This window comes from Oryctolagus cuniculus, chromosome 2 (genome assembly GCF_964237555.1).
Source record: "Oryctolagus cuniculus chromosome 2, mOryCun1.1, whole genome shotgun sequence".
Classification (NCBI taxonomy): Eukaryota; Metazoa; Chordata; class Mammalia; order Lagomorpha; family Leporidae; genus Oryctolagus; species Oryctolagus cuniculus.
Window position 1 is genome coordinate 106,374,743 of NC_091433.1, and position 16,936 is coordinate 106,391,678.

Below are 16,936 nucleotides of genomic sequence, written 5' to 3' on the forward strand. Positions count from 1 at the left end.
TTTAATTGCTAACTGTGACAAATTGGATATTAATTTTAAAGCTAAAATAAATCCCTAAGTAGTCTTTTCTGCTCATAAAACTGCCCTTAAAGGTACTTTTTGAAGCCCATCCACCAGCACTCTCAGTAGAGGGTCTTGATGTTCTACTCTGCCTGGATAATGGATTCTCTCTGGGTCCTCACAAACAGGGGTTTGAAACCTCTTTGTGAGGAAGTGCCTCTCTCTGTGCATATCACAGTTGGGAAGGTGCAATGTGTTACCCTCCCCATGTCACTACTTCCCCCTGGTTAAGTTCTGCAGAGTCCTTGAGATCAGAAACTTGACACCCGCCATCTGAGGATTACAGTACCCCGCCCTAACTCTCTTATCCAGAAAGAAATCGTTCTTCCTGCCAGCCTCTCTTCCTTCCCCTTTGACCCCTTCTGCGCACACTCCTTTTTCTGAGCAGTTGCCTCTCTTCCCTCTTGACCTGTCTCTACATCCCTTCTATCCATCGGCCCACTCGCCAAGGGCACTGTTTGGCTTTGCATCTTCAAGTGTCGCTCTCTTTTCCTAGATGGGAAAAACTGCTGTTACAATAATATTTTTCCCAATGGAAAAAGAAATCCTTTCTCACCTTGAAACCAGACATCTGCTACCAATGTACAAGCTCGGGGAATGCTGTCTCCCACAGAGCAGGAAGTGCCTGGTGCCTGATGCCTGGTGCTTGGCGCCTGGACCAAGCTGCTGTCCTCAGGCCATGCTACTGGAGTTGGGGTCTGCAGTGGCTTTGCAAGGTGAGCTCTGAAGTCAGAGGCAGGAGGAAGAACTGGGAAATGAGATAACTTGAGTTTGGGTACTGACTCCATCACTTAGCCTGTGTAAACCCGATAGGCTCACAGTCTCCTCTGAGAACCAGAGCTCCTCGTGGCTATTGCTCTGCAGACAGGGCCTGGGTGTGATCCCACCTGTGTTCTGTAGGTGCCAGTCAGAGTTCCCCAGGACTTGGTGAGGGCGGATCCTGGGGTCTTGGCTGCAAAGTGGGCTTTGTGAAGCTCCATTTGCGAATGGCCTGTGGAGGGGCTGAGTGAGATTCTGTAGGAAGAGCACTTTAACCCTTGGGAGTTAAGTAATCCGATCTCATTGACCTAAAGCGCCCTAAACCAACAAAAATATTGTGACGCATGGGTAGAATAGAGAAGCTTTTACAAATAGAAACTCCTCATGTTCAAGAGAACATTTGTTCATTCCTCTCTTACAAAACACATCATGTTCTTCACAAGCCCTTTTTTATAATGTTTATTTATTTTATTTATTTATTTTGGAAAGGCAGAGCTCCAGAGAGAGAGAGAGAGAGTGAGAGAGAAAGAGAGAGAGAGAGGGAGAGAGAGAGGGAGATCCATCTTCCATCTGCTGGTTAATTCCCCAAATCCCCACAACAGCCAAGGTTAGGCAAGTCCAAAGCCAGGAACTTGATGCTCCATTCAAGTTTCCCAAATAGGCGAAAGGAATTCAAATACTTGAGCCCTCATTTGCCACCTCCCTAGGTGCACATTCGCAGGAAGTTTGATTGGAAGAAAGTACAGTAGCCAGGACCTTAACAAGGTACTCCAATATGGGATGTTTAACCCACTGCCCCAAATGCTCACCCCTTCACATGCCTCTACCATGCAACGTAATTTGCAAGGACCTGGGAAGATGCCCCACAGCCACCATCATGACTTTGGGTGAAGTATATGTCCTTGCTAAAATGGAGCTGGAAAGTAGAGGCTAAACACGATTTTTTCTTATTAGTCACTCCTGATCTAGTATGAATTACTATACAGACACATTCATTTCCTTGCCTAATATTTAAGTGAGCGACGAATCAGCTAGAATGGGCTCCTAGAGCAGGATTTCTTCACACTGTGAGTCCCTGACCACATTAACCAAAGCTCCCTCCCCGGGTCCATCTGTGAAAAGGAGACTCCTGGCTCACTTCTCCATCCTAGCAGGCTCTCAGGCTTGTTGCATACTCACATTGCTAGGATGGAAGCAGTCCTGCAAGATACAAATGGAAACTCGTGACCTTGGCACTGCATCGCTGTTTTGAAGACAGCTCGGAGGCTACATCGACTTCCTCTCTTTAACAATGGGCAGTCCTCTACCCAGGTTGAATAATGGGAAGGTACCTTCAAGGGGGAGTGGTGCTTCCCCCCTGGGCTTGGAGGTTCTGGGATGCTACAGGCACAACAGATCTCTTTCTGGCCAGTGTTAGCTGCCCTGCAACTTGACCCTGAGTGGAGCTAACCCAGAAGGGAGTCTCAGTCTTTCCTGGCTCCGGGACCAACATGGCCTGTGCCCTCCTCGGACCTCAAGGAGCCGTTCTGTGTGCAGCCTCAGGGGTGGAATTGGAGGCAGGTTTGGTGTGAGGTAGCCGCTTGTGCTACTGGTTCCCACCTGGAGTGTGAGCAGCCTCCTCTCTGCTGAGTTAGGGACCGAGCCTCTGGGCTTGCTGACCCAACTCTGTCCCTCCTGTCTTTGTGGCCTCTGACTGGCTCACTCTTCCTGCAGCTGCTGCTTCTCCTGACCATCCCTTCCTCAGTCTGTCCCTGTTCCCACAAGTCACTCACCTCCTCTCCTTGCTGACAAGCCACTGTGCCTGCTGCTCCGTCTGTCCACTCACCTCTAATGGCCTCCCTGCCACAATGTCCCCTGTGCAATGCCACCATGCTCGTACCCTGAGCCAGCATGCACACCACCAGTCTCTGCAGACAAGAGTGCCGCCACTTTACTGTGCCATCAAAGAAATACGCATTTCACTGCATGTTCCCTCAGCCCAGAAGCTCTGTGTCTTATTCCGTTTTCTCCTTCCCGTCTTCTATTAAAAATAAATTTCTCCAAATCCATCCTTCTGTCATCTTCTCAGAATCTTATTTCTCCTTTCACTGCCCCTCTGCTGTACCATCTTCAGGTTTTCCCTCATGCCACTCTTCTCCTCAGTCTACAAGCCTCTCTCAGTCTGCAGTCTCTGCTGCTCTCAGAAATGCAGCCATGAAAAACGTTCGTCCACCTGCCCACCCCCTTCCCTAACCAGTTGGATCCTGGTTCTCTTCCCTATTCACTGTTGCCATTTTTCTTGACCCTGAAATCTGATTATCCCATCTGCCACTCTCTGAAAATTCTTCTCAGTGAACATTGTGACAACTGCAGTGGGCTCTTGTCAGTCTCTCCCCTCCTTCACCTGTCTTTGCCATCTCTACCTCTGGCCCACCCTGTCCATGTTTAGATTTCCAGGATGCGGTCACCATAGCAGTGTTGTTTTACTCAGGATGCTGTCACCATAGCAACAGTACATGCTACTCAGATCCTGGTAACAGCAGCTACAGTCCTCAGGACTCAGATACTAGTTGCAGCCACTGTAACATCTACATTATTGCTGTAGCAGGTGATGTTAGGACATTGACATGTCCTATCTTAGTTTAACATTCTTGATGATTCTGGATGAAAGCTATTGCTTCCCACTTTTAAAGAGAGGACAGTGAAGCTTGGAGAGATTATGTAACACAGCTAAGCTGAGATTTCAAGTCCCAATCTTTATGACTGCACAGCCCATGCTTTGAATCATTAGACAAAGGCTCTCTAAGTCATGTTACTAACTTTTCCTGGCTCTCCTTGTACCTCACTGATGTCTCCACTCTGATTCTACTCCATCTCCCTGCCCCTAAATGTAGGTTTCTACTTTCATTAATATAACCCAACTCCCTAACTCAACACACTGGAATCCTCTTCCTTACCCTCACATTCAACCAAGTGCCAAGTCCTGTTGATTTTAACAATGCATATCTTCCTCGTATGCCTGCTTCTCTTAATCCTCATTGGCAGGTGCTGTCAGTGGTCCCACCCTTCCTGTACACCCTCTAGGGAATGCACTCAGTTTCCCCAACAAATTCATTCTACGGAACATCACAGACAAATGTGAGTTATGGATCGTCAATTTGAGTAAGATTATTTCCCATGTTGAATAGGCATAAAGTATACCCATGCTTGGGAAATATTGAAAATAAGGCAAAAAATGAATTCCAAAAACATTCCTTAACCAGCCAATCTGAAGATCAACATTTTCTCTCAAAAAATGTAATTTTAACTCATAATTGATGCAGGCCTGGTTATTTTAGAATTCTGTAAAGTTAGAGGTTATTGTACTGAAAAATGATAAATAAGATAAAGTTTTATTCCTATGTGGTACAGAAGTGGCTTAACCATTATTACATTGTAGGATAGTAAGCAAATTTTGTATCTAACTTATCAATGTAAGCACTATTTCACCATCCCAGATAAATCTCAGTTTCTCATATTCTTATGGAACCAGTCCTGGCACTCTATTACTTCCTTCATTAAACTTTTTTTTTAAAGATTTATTTATTTATTTGAAATTCAGAGTTACACAGAGAGAGAAGGAGAGGTAGAGCCAGAGAGAGGTCTTCCATCTGCTGGTTCACTCCCCAAGTGGCCGCAAAGGCTGTAGCTGTGATGATCCAAAGCCAGGAGCTTCCTCCGGGTCTCCCACATGGCTGCAGGGGCCCAAGGACTTGGGCCATCTTCCACTGCCTTCCCAGGCCATAGCAGAGAGCTGGATCAGAAGTGGAGCAGCTGGGACTCAAACCAGTGCCCCTATGGGATGCCAGCACTGCAGGCAGCAAACTTTACCCACTACACCACTGCACTGGCCCCTCATTAAACTTTGACATGTGCTATTATATTAGAATTAGAAGTTTCACAGTTTGAGAATTATGCTTTCACATTGTTTACTGGATCTCAGAAACATTTCTCTTTCCTCCACCTAACAGCTAGAAAATAGAACTGAAGCATTTGCTCACACGTTACAGAGTATAGCACTAGACATGGGAGTCAATTACAGCTGCCACTTAGAGGATCAATCACCTACTAAGATTTTTCCTCTTTGGTCCATTTAAAATCACATTTTATGGACTTCCCTCAAGTGTTGCCTGTTGGATTCTTACACACAAATACCCCATCTGCATTTTTTGAGAAACCACTCATACATCATTCTGGAACATTCTGAAATATGGAAAACTTTACACAAATTTGTCCCTAAGAAACCAATAGTAATTTCTTCATGTACTCTTCCATTGGGTGAAACTTTCAAATCTAAATGTTTTTTACATACAGCATAATTTGTTTTTAGTTACAGTTACATACTGCAAAATTCACAGATGTATGTGTAACTGATGCCTCCATTATGATATAGAGCATTTTCATTGACTTCAGCTTGGCCCAGCTCCAGTTGTTGTGAATATTTGGGGAGTGAACCAGCAGATGGAATGCACCTCTCTCTCTTTATCTCTCTCTCTCTCTGCCTCTGCCACTCTGTAACTCTCTGCCTTTCAAATAGATAAACAAAGCTTTAAAAAATGTATTCATATAACAACTCCAGGGTAATAAATAGAATTTGCATTGTACACGTGGTGTATTTTTTCCATTCTATTTTTTTCAACCTTTTTTATTGAATGCTTGTCTCATAAACAGAATATAGTTGCGATTTTCTCAAATTATCTAGTATCATAATTTCTGTCTTTAACTGAATATTTTAGTCCATTTATTTTTAATGTAACTATATTATTGGCTTTTGTCTACCATTTTGCTTTTTTCCCCGTTTGTCTCCTATTTCTTTTTATTGATGTTGTTTAATTTAAAAAATATTTACATATTTATTTGAAGGTCAGAGTTACAGAGCAAGAGGGAAAGACCCAGAGAGAGGGAGAGACAGAGAAAGAGAGAGAGATCTTCCATCTGCTGGTTCACTCCCCATATGGATGTACTTGCCAGGGCTGAACCAAGCCAAAGACAGGTGCCAAAAGCTTCATCCAGGCCACCCACCTGGATGGCTGGGGCCCAAGCACTTGGGTCATCTTCCACCACTTTCCTCAGGCCATTAGCAGGAAGCTGGATAGGAAGTAGAGTAGCTTGGATGTGAACTGGCACCAATTCTGGCATTTCTGGTAGAGGTTTTACCCACTATTCCACTATACCAGCCCCGTTGTTTTCTATTCATCATTTCATGACTTCTTTTGGGAAAATTTTTATTTAATTATTTTCTTCTCTATTTTCTTATTATTTAAACCTTTTATTTTTATTGTTGCACAGGTTTCTAGGGTTTACAATATGCATTTTTTACCTTCAAATATTATTGTACATATAAATAAGATGAACAAAGACTAGCACAATATAATTTATACCCCTCTTCCATTTGTGTTGTTACCATCATACATGTTATTTCTTTATTTTAACTTTTATTTATAAATATAAATTTCCAAAGTACAGCTTTTGGATTATAGTGGCTTCCCCCCCCCTCATAACTTCCCTCCCACCCGCAACCCTCCCATCTCCCGCTCCCTCTCCCATTCCATTCACATCAAGATTTATTTTCAATTATCTTTATATGCAGAAGATCAATTTAGTGTATATTAAGTAAAGATTTCAACAGTTTGCACCCACACAGAAACACAAAGTGTAAAGTACTGTTAGAGTACTAGCTATAGCATTAATTCACATTGTACAACACATTAAGGACAGAGATCCTACATGGGGAGCAAGTGCACAGTGATTCCTGTTGTTGGCTTAACAAATTGACACTCTTGTTTATGGCATCAGTAATCACCCTAGGCTCTTGTCATGAGTTGCCAAGGCTATGAAAGCCTTTTGAGTTCACCAGCTCCAATCTTATTTAGACAAGATCATAGCCAAAGTGGAAGTTCTCTCTTCCAAGTACTCCTCAAAAAGTTCATGGGAAAATGCATGTAGTGAGAAAACTATAAATGGATTTCAATCTTTTTGCACCAAAATAAACTTATCTTTTAATTTCATTTTTCTATAAAATACTTGAAATAACCTAGTATATGTTGAAATCTTACAATGCATGGTTATTTGTTTTTTACTTCAGTCATTCACGAACAAAATTATTAAAAATATTGTACAAAATTATATTCAGGTCATATGTCTAGGTGAATATGAAAGATAAGTGAATTTCATATTTAGACTGGGGTCCCATCCCCACAATTTCCTATTACATATGTGCAAATACTCCAAATTTTTTTTTTTTTAAATTCCAGTATCACTTTTAGTCCCAAGGATTTTAGATAAGGGTTATCAAATCTGTGGTAGAGGTAAAGGAAAGATATGTAAGAGGTGAAATTAGCAGGGTTTTCTGATAAAACAGATACTGGGGAAAGCAGAAGTACTAAGGGTTACTTCCAGGTTCTCTGCCTCTGAATGGATGGTGCGGAGCTACAGATCAGAAGGAGAGGACCCTTATTTGCTTGATGGGTTGAATGAGGAGGATAACTTAAATTTGGCTTTTGAAGTGTAGAATAGGAAGATGCTTTGAGACATTCACACAACAAGTCAAGTGGGTAGCTGAATCTATGTACTCAAAAAATTTTGAGTTTGGAGGTAGAGACATAAAAATAGAAATTATTAGTACTTAAGTGGTAATGCAGATGCAGGTGGGACAGAGAGAGAATACAAAGTGGGAAGAACAGGAAGATGAGAATAAAGCTTTGGAGAATTTTAACATGTAACTGTCAAGGCAAGGGAAAGGAGGCTACAGGTACCTGGAAATGTAGTCAGGGAACAGAAAGTCATGGGGTGGCTTCCACGTGCAAAACCAAAAAAAAGAGAAAGGTTCCAGAAAGGCGCATGCATGGTATGACATGCTGAGAAAGGCTAGAGGAGAGGAGATCTGGGATTCTGAGACAAGGAGGTGATTCCCACCTACCCTGAGGTTGTTTCTGTACAGTTCACAGGTGCATAATGGAAAATGGGAAAATGGAGGAAGCTTATCTGAGTAGGAGGTGGAAAGAGCCCATTCTGTGGTCACCAATGGCCTGGACTTCACCAAATTCAACCTCTCTCTTCTGATGTTGCTGCTGTGGTCACTTTGAGTCACTCTGCCTCCCTAATCTCCCTTGACAAATCAAAGAAGTAACTCCACTTCTACATTTTATGTTTCTTAGTATCCACATACTCTTCAGAAAACTCACCTGTTTGGTTTTGTTGCCTGGCTTCCTACGGCCACCACTTACCTGTGGGTATCCAACATTACTCAGTCAGCGCACTCCTCTCCTTCCCACAGTCTCACGCACCTTGAGACTGCACAGTGCACTTGAGGTGGCTCCCAGGTGCACAGCAGCATCGCAGGCGCTCCTTCCTCTCCCCAGCCTTTTATTTCTGGATGTTTTGAAGGCTGGATACAGATGAGTTTCTTGCTGAAGCCAAAGTTAAATTAAACCATTCCTATTCACTTGCCTTGCTGTTCTTCTTCTCTGTTTCTGTTCTCTAAAGCTCAAAGTCTGATGTCATCTTCCACTTGTTGCCACTTTCCTACTTCCTGCACTTACCCTTTCTTCCTGTCTCTCCTGAGCACACACACCCAGGCCAGCCTCCTGCATTCTCCTGGATCCCCAGTGGGCTCTAGAGTCATGGGAATGACCCAGAGCCAGGGTCACCCAGGTATGACCCTCAGAACCACTCACCAGGCTTATCAAAGCTGTCTCTTAATATGTGACCATGCCACAATGCGGTCAGTTGATTAATACAGAAAGGGGAATTCTAAGGAAAATAAGGGATTACTAATAGATTCCAACTTGTCTCCAACTCCAGGTCTTTGGCAATGGCGCCCTGGAGCGCCATGTTAAGAAACATTCCAAATGTTCATCCAGATCTGGTGCTAGAGTCACAAGGGCTGCAGGGTACAGGGTAGAACTGTCAGTCAAATACTGGGTCAATGCAATTCTTGGTGATAGGATCAGGTTGAACATCAATAGGCCTGTAGTTTGAACCCAAGGAAAAGGCCTGCATGCACATTCTGGTAGACTGTTTTGAAGTATGTAATTCACTAACATTTATTGGAAAGTGATATGGCTTAACTTCTGCTCTTTCAATCCTTTTTAAAATTTGTTTATTTCTTTTATGTATTTGAAAGACAGAGAAAGAGAGCAACAGACAGAGATCTCCCATCGGCCGATTAACTATCCAGATGCCTGCAAAGGCCTACACTGGGCCAATCTGAAATTGAGAGCAGGGAATTTCATTCATATCTCCCACGTGGCCAGCAGGGACTCAACTTCTTGGACTGTCACCTGCTTCTCTCAGGGTGGGCATTAGCAGTAATCTGAAACAAAAGGCAGAGCCAGGACTCAAACCCAGGCACTCCAATATAGGATGTGGGCATCCCCAAGTGGCAGTGTAACTGCTACACCAAATGTCTGCCCTGCGATTTGGAGTTTTTGGATTATGGATTTAAGACTTAAGTCCATGTAAATATTTCAAAGTCCAAAAAGAAAAAAAAAATGAAATCTGAAGCACTTCTGGCCCTGCAAATTTAAGACAAGGGATGGAAAATGCAAAGAAGAAATAAAAATGCCCAGTCATTCTGCCCTGTTTCAGCCAATGAGAACAGCTTGAAGGTGAAATCGATGTATCTGGCCCAGCTCAGCCTCTGCTAACACTCAGAGGTCTGTCACGCACAGGCTCAGCACCAAAGAGGAACTGAGACGGTGAGGGCTTTGTTTTTTGAAGAGCCCCCTCTTCTCTAACAAAGGCAGAGCTAGAAATTCCTCCTGTCTCCATGCATAGTAAGCTTGTAGATGCAACCAGCTCCACGGGTAGGCAAGTGAGCATCAAGTTAAGTCCCCAGCAGAGCCCTGCCAAACCGCAGCTTCACCCCTCCAGGGGTCCCCGCTCAACCCCCTCGTGAGGCTGTGGGGTGCTGACCACACCTCAGGCTGTCTTCCCCTTTCTCCAGGGGTGGGTCTTATTTCTCAGATATCCACAACTCACTCAACCAGATGCACATGCGAAGAAGTTCCAGCAGCAGCTCAGAAATGTTGAAGCTTCCTGTTCCGATCAGATTCCTTGTGCTTGAAACCATGTGCAGCCTGAACTTGAGTTTGCCCTTCACCCTGGTCTCCTCAGACTAGCTTCAGAGTCCTTCCCTGATGTCACCGTTCTGGCCCAATGCAGCATCATGTTCCATCTCCACGCGAGTGCCAGGGTGCTAATTTTCTGTGGGTACTGGCCATTGAATGCACTCAGGACACCTGCTGTGGATCAAACACAAAATCAGCGTTTACTGTTAAGCTGGATTGGAGACGGAAGCAGAGCGCCCTGGCTCGCTCCTTGAACACAAGCCTTCATTTACCTCGATTTACCTTTCTGATTATAGGCACAAGGTTGCCCTATCTCTGTTACGTTAAAACCTGGAGAGACTTGGGGGAAAAGAGGGTGGGACAGGAGGGAGAGAAGGGGTGTGCCCTATTGTGGCAGAATTCCAGGGTCATAACCCCCTCAGTAAGGTGCTGTTGAGACAGGGAGGTGTGGAGAAGAAGGGGCACTTGACGCAGAGGTTAAGACACTGCTTGAGACCTCCATGGCCCATATGGGCGTGCCTGGGTGCCATTCCTGCCTCCAACTCCTGATTCCAGCTTCCCGCTACTGTGCACCCTGGAAAGCTGCAGGGCATGGCTCAAGTAGTTGGGTTCCTGCCATCTACCTGGGGGACCTGATTTGAGTTCCCAACTCCTCATTTTGGCCTGATTCAATGTTCACATAAAAAAACAAGAGGATGCTTGAATGGTGGACCTCACACAGTCTCATCAATAACAGAAGAGAAGACCCCCCAGAGACACACAAGGAAGAGGGAAGAAGATGCTGTATAGCATTTTCCTGCTTCTGGTTGGCTTCACCCATGGAGCTTAACAGCCAGGTCTTCTCTCCATGCCTACATCATTGGGAGAAAAGACTAGGGGAGCCCTGGCCCATGCTTTGAGGTCCTTCCCACTGCTCTGGGCCAGGGGACAGAGACCCAGCTTGAGCTCTCAAATCATTCTGCAGTGGATCAAAGCAGGATATTAAATGCATTTCTGCAACCAAAGAGCTCATCTCCTTCTAATCTCAAATTATATACAACTACAGTATTCAAATAAGCAGCAGAAATTGAACAGCAAACCCAAGTGACTAAAGAAAATAGGATCTCCCAGGGGGGCAATGCTGTGGTGCAGTAGGTTAAGCCTCTACTTGGGGTGCCCACATGCCGTAGCAGAGTCCCTGGGACTGAGTCGCACCTCTGCTTCCCTGGCTCCTGGCTTCCGGCTTCAGCCTGGTGGAACCATGTTGCAGGCATTTGGGCAGTGAATAAGCAAGTGGAAGATCTCACTCTGTCTCTTCTTCTCTTTCTCCTACACTGTACCTTTCAAATAAACAAATAAAATTTTAAATTAGAAAAAACAACAATAAGGGGATAATCCAGTTTCAGCTACAATAACAAAAATGTCCCCTAATTAAATTGCCCTCCATCATCAAAATCTCAAGGAGAAATTACAGTTCCCAGGCCACCCACCTTGAATTAAAGGTCACAGGTCTACATGACTTTCTCTCCACTTTTTCATTCTGATTCTCAGCCAGAAGAGCCCTGGCTTCCGTCAACATCAGCTCACTCCTTTCACCAGAGGTCTCCTACAGTTCATCTCATCCAGTTCTGTCCTTTGTGCACCCTATTTTTCTAAAATACTCCAAGTCTATAGTGTTATCCTATCACCTGACCAGCTAGCCAGATGGAGGGCTGTGGGATACCACTCCCAACTGTCCAACACATACTGTGTTAGGTGGGGGAAACTGCCAGGCCAGTGACAACAGCAGCTCCCAGGCTCGTAGACTCTCAGCGGGGTGTGCTCTGGGCTCTGGGTGAGTAGATGATTGGGAATCCATCCCATAGAGACCTTGCTTCTAAACTTCAGCTGGGAGTCTGCAGGATTCATGAACAAGAGAATGGTGTGGGGGGAGTCTTTAAGTGCCTTCAAATCTGTAGCCCACTGCTCTTTTTGGGGCATAGGAAGCAAAAGCTGGAAGCCACTTCTAATGTGTGAGACTTTAGGCTGAACCTCCGCCCCCATCATCTATTTTTCTGCCCTTCGTTCTATTTCTCATCAAGAAATAATTGCAAAACCTGCAGAGCTCCTGTATATGAGATTTCCTCTGGGGCCATCAAAGGTGGGGCTGTCCACGTTCAGTTGCTCCTTATGCTGCACTGAAGACTGTATTATTGCAGTGCTTACCTGGTGGGCTAAGGTTTTCTGAACACAGTCCTTGAGCAGATTGGCACCTTCTCTGCTTCGAAGCTTTATGGTAACTCTGGATCACTAATTGCATAACAACCCAACCTGTGGGTTCACCCAGCAATGGTGGCTGATTTTTATCACACAAAAAATAAGGGGGAAGGAAGGCTCTATCATGTGGTAGGTCAGCTATCTTTTAGGGTGATTAAAAAAAAAAAAACAAGCACAACAAGAAAATTCAGCAAAGAAACCCAAACAAGAGTCCAAGAATTTGCACTGTTCCTAAGAATGCTGCTTACTTGGGCACTAAAGAAGATATAATGGGGCCGGCACTGTGGCGTAGTGGGTAAAGGTGCCGCCTTCAGTGCCAGCATCCCATAGGGGGGCCAGTTCAAGCCCCGGCTGCTCCACTTCTGATCCAGCTCTCTGCTATGGCCTGGGAAAGCAGTAGAAGATGGCCCAAGCCCTCAGGCCCCTGTACCTCTGTGGGAGACCTGGAAGAAGCTCCTGGCTCCTGGCTTCTGGCTTTAGATCAACCTAGTTCCTGCCATTGTAGCCATTTAGGGAGTGAACCAGTAGGTGGAAGATCTCTCTCTCTCTCTCTCTCTCTCTCTCTCTCACTGCCTCTGCTTCTCTGTAACTCTGCCTTTCAAATAAATGAATAAATCATTATTAAAAAAAGACATGGTATTCCTAGAAAACAAATCAGAGAAAAGGAATTGTCAGTTCTGGGATCAGAACAGATGCAGTGCTAGGACTTTACTTTTTAAATGAAGGAGACATGCATATTTAGAGAAAGAGAGGGACAATATTAGAACAGAAGGTGGTGGTCACAGAAGACAGCATAGACCTTTACAAAAGGGATATGAAGATGCATTGCCCCAACTATTCCTAAAGACAATGAAGAGGAGGAAAATGCAATATGGAAGATAGTATGCAGTACAGCCACTGAGGAAAATTCTCCAAAAGCTGAAATGGAGCTATGCAATTCAACTCTCTCACCACAGGGTATACACCCAAGAGAGAAGAAATCAGTCTGTCAAGGAGACATCTTCACTCCCATGTTCACTGAAGCACTATTCACAATTGCCCAGCTAAGAAAACAAACTAGTGTCCCTCAGCTAATAAATGGGCCAAGAACATAAGAAAATGTGATATATATATATATATATACACTATATACATATATGTGTGTGTGTACAATGAAATACTATTCAGCCCTAAAGAAGAATGGAATCTTGTACTTGCAACAACAGGAATTCAAGTAGATCTGTGGATGGTAAGTGAAATAAACCAGGCTTAGAAAGTACTGCATGACCTCACTCAGGTGTATAAAGTAAAAATGGTGCTCTCATCAAAGTTAAGAGTATAATGGTGGTTACCAGAGTAGGGGAGGGGGTGGAGGAAAGGATGGAGAAATGTATTCAGCAGGTAATGAATTATAATTAGATAGGAGTAAGAGTTCTGGTGTTCTATTACACAGTAGTGTTGTGGGAAGAGGGTCCCCCAGGTGTATTTATCCCAAGGTTCTTATCTTGAGATAAGAACATAAGAGATGAACTCAAGGCAGAACTCTCTTAACATGAGAGATGAACTCAAGGCAGAGGCATGGATAAAGTAATAAAGGATTCATTTCAAGAGATTAAAGAGATACTAGACACTCAGACGTGACTGTGGGCAGCCCCCTGAGGAGAGTCACCAGCACCCAGGTTTGGCCATGCCCTTTATCATGTAGGGCATGGGACACTAATTGAATATACAGATGGAGCAGAGTTTGGCATGGTTCAGTGCACATAATGATTGCTGGTAAGGTTTTATGGCGTCTCCACGTGGAGCTCAGAATAGTCATGTTGATCATGGAGTTTCCTCCGTGATAGAGTAGGTTCAGGTGCATTGTGGGAAAGTGGGTGTACTGAATTGTCATGGAAGGGGATAGAATTTTTTTCACTGTGCAGGGCTAAGGCATAAGACTGTTGGAAACTTCTCAGCTCCCTTTTCCCTCACTAATTCCCTGCCTAGCCCATATCAGTGTGACTATAGATAGTGATAATATACTGTATATTTTTCAGAAGAAAAAATTAGAAGAAAACATTGAATATTTTCACCTTAAAGAAATGATAATCATTTGAGGAGATAGCTAGGTTAACCCCGAATGGACACTGAACAATGGATACATGTCTCAAAGCATCATATGCTATCCCATAAATATGTACAATTTTATGTGTCAGTTAATAATAATGTATGTGTAGATTTGTGTGTGTTTAAAGGGTAGAATGGGATGATCAACATCCTGGAGGGATCTCAGAGCCCAGAACCACAGGTGGTACTCTCCTAAACTCAAGATGGGAAAGATACAATACTGAGGTCAGTATGTCTGGAGAATCCTCCCTGAAATATGTAAGAGGCGGTTTATGACAATTTTGACAGATCTAGAGTAGAATCTTGTAAATATTATGAAGTGGTAGCAGAGACCACCAAAATCTCCTGGCAGGTGCTCTGGGGGGATCTGCCCAGACATTTGTGGGTAGGAATCTTCTGGTGAAGATCTCAGGATGAAAAGATGAATCCCAAGGAGCCAGCGGAGCACACCCCACAGATGGCCGCTGTCTCTGAAAGATGCACCCACAGGTAATTACAGGAAGGCAGTAAGTGTTAGCCTAATACTTTCATCAAAAACACAACACACATAGCCTGAAACTCCTTGGGTTATACTGTTGGTTCCTTTAAGTAGAGAAATTCCATGATGCATGCACTCCAAAAATAAAACAAGAGCCTCCAACCCCACGGGGACTATTTGATTTAACATGAGGCAGATAAAGACCATGATTTTTTTTTAATAAAAGGAAGGCTTTTTTTCCATCCCTACTGGGGAAGGGTTGAGGGGTTGATCTCACCTGAGAGTGATTTACACTCCATTAATGAATGCCAGAAAGGAATTAAAGCCCTCTTACCTCTAAAATGTCCTCTTATAATCTGGGATTGCTCTTAACTTCAGAGGACTCCTTGGTACCAAGACACTAGATGCAGTCCCAAAGCACACACAGTGATATTTTCTGTTGTTTCAGGGACCCAAGTGGCTGTTTGACGTATGCAGATCATGACTTCTCCTGCAAGCTCTTCAGAGAACTCTCTTTCTTCCCTTTTCTCTCTCTCTTTTTTAAGCTGCCCATCACCTATGCTAATTCTATTACATCACATGTCCTGTACAGTCAGCTCCCTGACCTATTTCATGAGTCACCTCCAAAGACTTCTTGCAGAATCTAGCAGCAAAAGTCTTCAGGGGTTCACAGCTTTTGTCAGCCTCAGCAGGAGCCTGAACGCAGATGAGCACAGTGGTTAAGAGGCCAGACCACCTGTGCAGGAACCACCCCATTGCTTACCAGAAGCATCAGCCCTGGGTAAATTAGATAGCATCTCTGAACTTCAGTTTCCTTGTCTCCACAGCAGAGATCTACTATACAACTTCACTTAATTATCGCAATGATACATGAGGAAATCTTCGTAAAAACCCCTCATAGTAACTGCACCACAAATGCAGATTTTTATGTCATTGAATTGTTTATGCCATAGAAACAACTCCTCTTGGTCTGTTTTGTGTTGTTATATGAAACTACCTGAAACTGGGTGACATAAAAAAGGGGTTTGCGTAGCTCACAGTTCTGGAGGTTCAAGAGCTTGGCACCAGCTTGAGTTTCCGGTGAGGGCCTTCAAGCTGTGTCATAGGATGGCAGATGGTTTCATGATGAGAGTATGTGCAGCAGTGATGACTCAACCCACCTGGGTCTCTCCCCCATGAGAATCTTGAGTTGCATTCCCAACTCCAGGCTGCAGCTGCGGTCCAGCCCCAGCTGTTGCAGCCATCTGGGGAGCTCTCTTTGTCTCTCCTCCACTCCCCTGCAACACCTCTCAAATAAATATAAAATAATAAAAAATAAAAAAAACCTGTAGAATGAAACAAGCTGAATATCCCTTTTCTGAATGTCTTGGGGTGATCAGAAGTATTTTGGATTTTTGAATGTTTTCAGATTTGAGATTATTTTCACATCCACAATGAGTTATTTCAGAGATGGGAATCTATCAACACAAAATTTATTTATGTTTTATATACATAACTTCAGCTGATTTTTTAAAAATTCATTTATTAAAATTTCTTTTATTTATTTGAAAGGCAGAGTTAGAGACAGAGAAAGAGAGGGGTCTTCCATCTGCTAGTTCACTCCCTTTTGGCTGCAACAGCCAGAGCTGAGCTGATCTGAAGCCAGGAGCCAAGATCCAGGAGCTTCCTCTAAGTCTCCCATGTGGGTCCAGGGGCCCAAGGACTTGGGTCATCCTCTGATGCTTTCCCTGGTGCAATAGCAGGAAGCTGGATTGGAAGTGCAGTAGCTGGAACTCGAACCAGCGCTCATATGGGACGCTGATGCTGCAGGCCAGGACTTTTAACCCACCGCACACAGCGCGGGCTCCAACTTGAGGTAATTTTATACATTATTTCCAGTGTGCCCACACTTTGACTGCCACTCAGCTCATGGGGGCAGGAGTGGAATTTTCCATTTGTGGCCTCAGTTTGACACTTAAAACATTTCACACTTTGTAGTGTGTAGGATTTTTGGATTAGGGGTGCTCAACTTGTACATTGAAATAAGGCTGTGTGTGTGTGTTGTAGGGGAGGACAAGAGTCTTAAACTCAGATCTGACATCACAGCCTACACTCTCTTTTTTTATTCTTATGGTAACACACATACATGCAACATAAAATGCACCATTTTAACCACTTTAGCCACTTTTAAGTGGACAACAGTACTAAGAACACTCCCACTGATATGCAACCATCCCCACCACCCATC

The 16,936-nt window shown here is 44.0% G+C and overlaps 1 protein-coding gene across 1 annotated transcript in view; it reads right to left on the reverse strand.

Annotated features, from left to right (window-relative positions):
- IL1RL1 (interleukin 1 receptor like 1) overlaps positions 1–8,265 on the reverse strand; it is a 62,101-nt gene extending 53,836 nt beyond the window's left edge. The window contains exon 1 of the mRNA XM_070069681.1: positions 8,064–8,265. The gene's annotated coding sequence lies outside the window, so the exon portion shown is untranslated. The remainder of the gene's footprint in view (positions 1–8,063) is intronic.
- Positions 8,266–16,936: the final 8,671 nt, after the last annotated feature.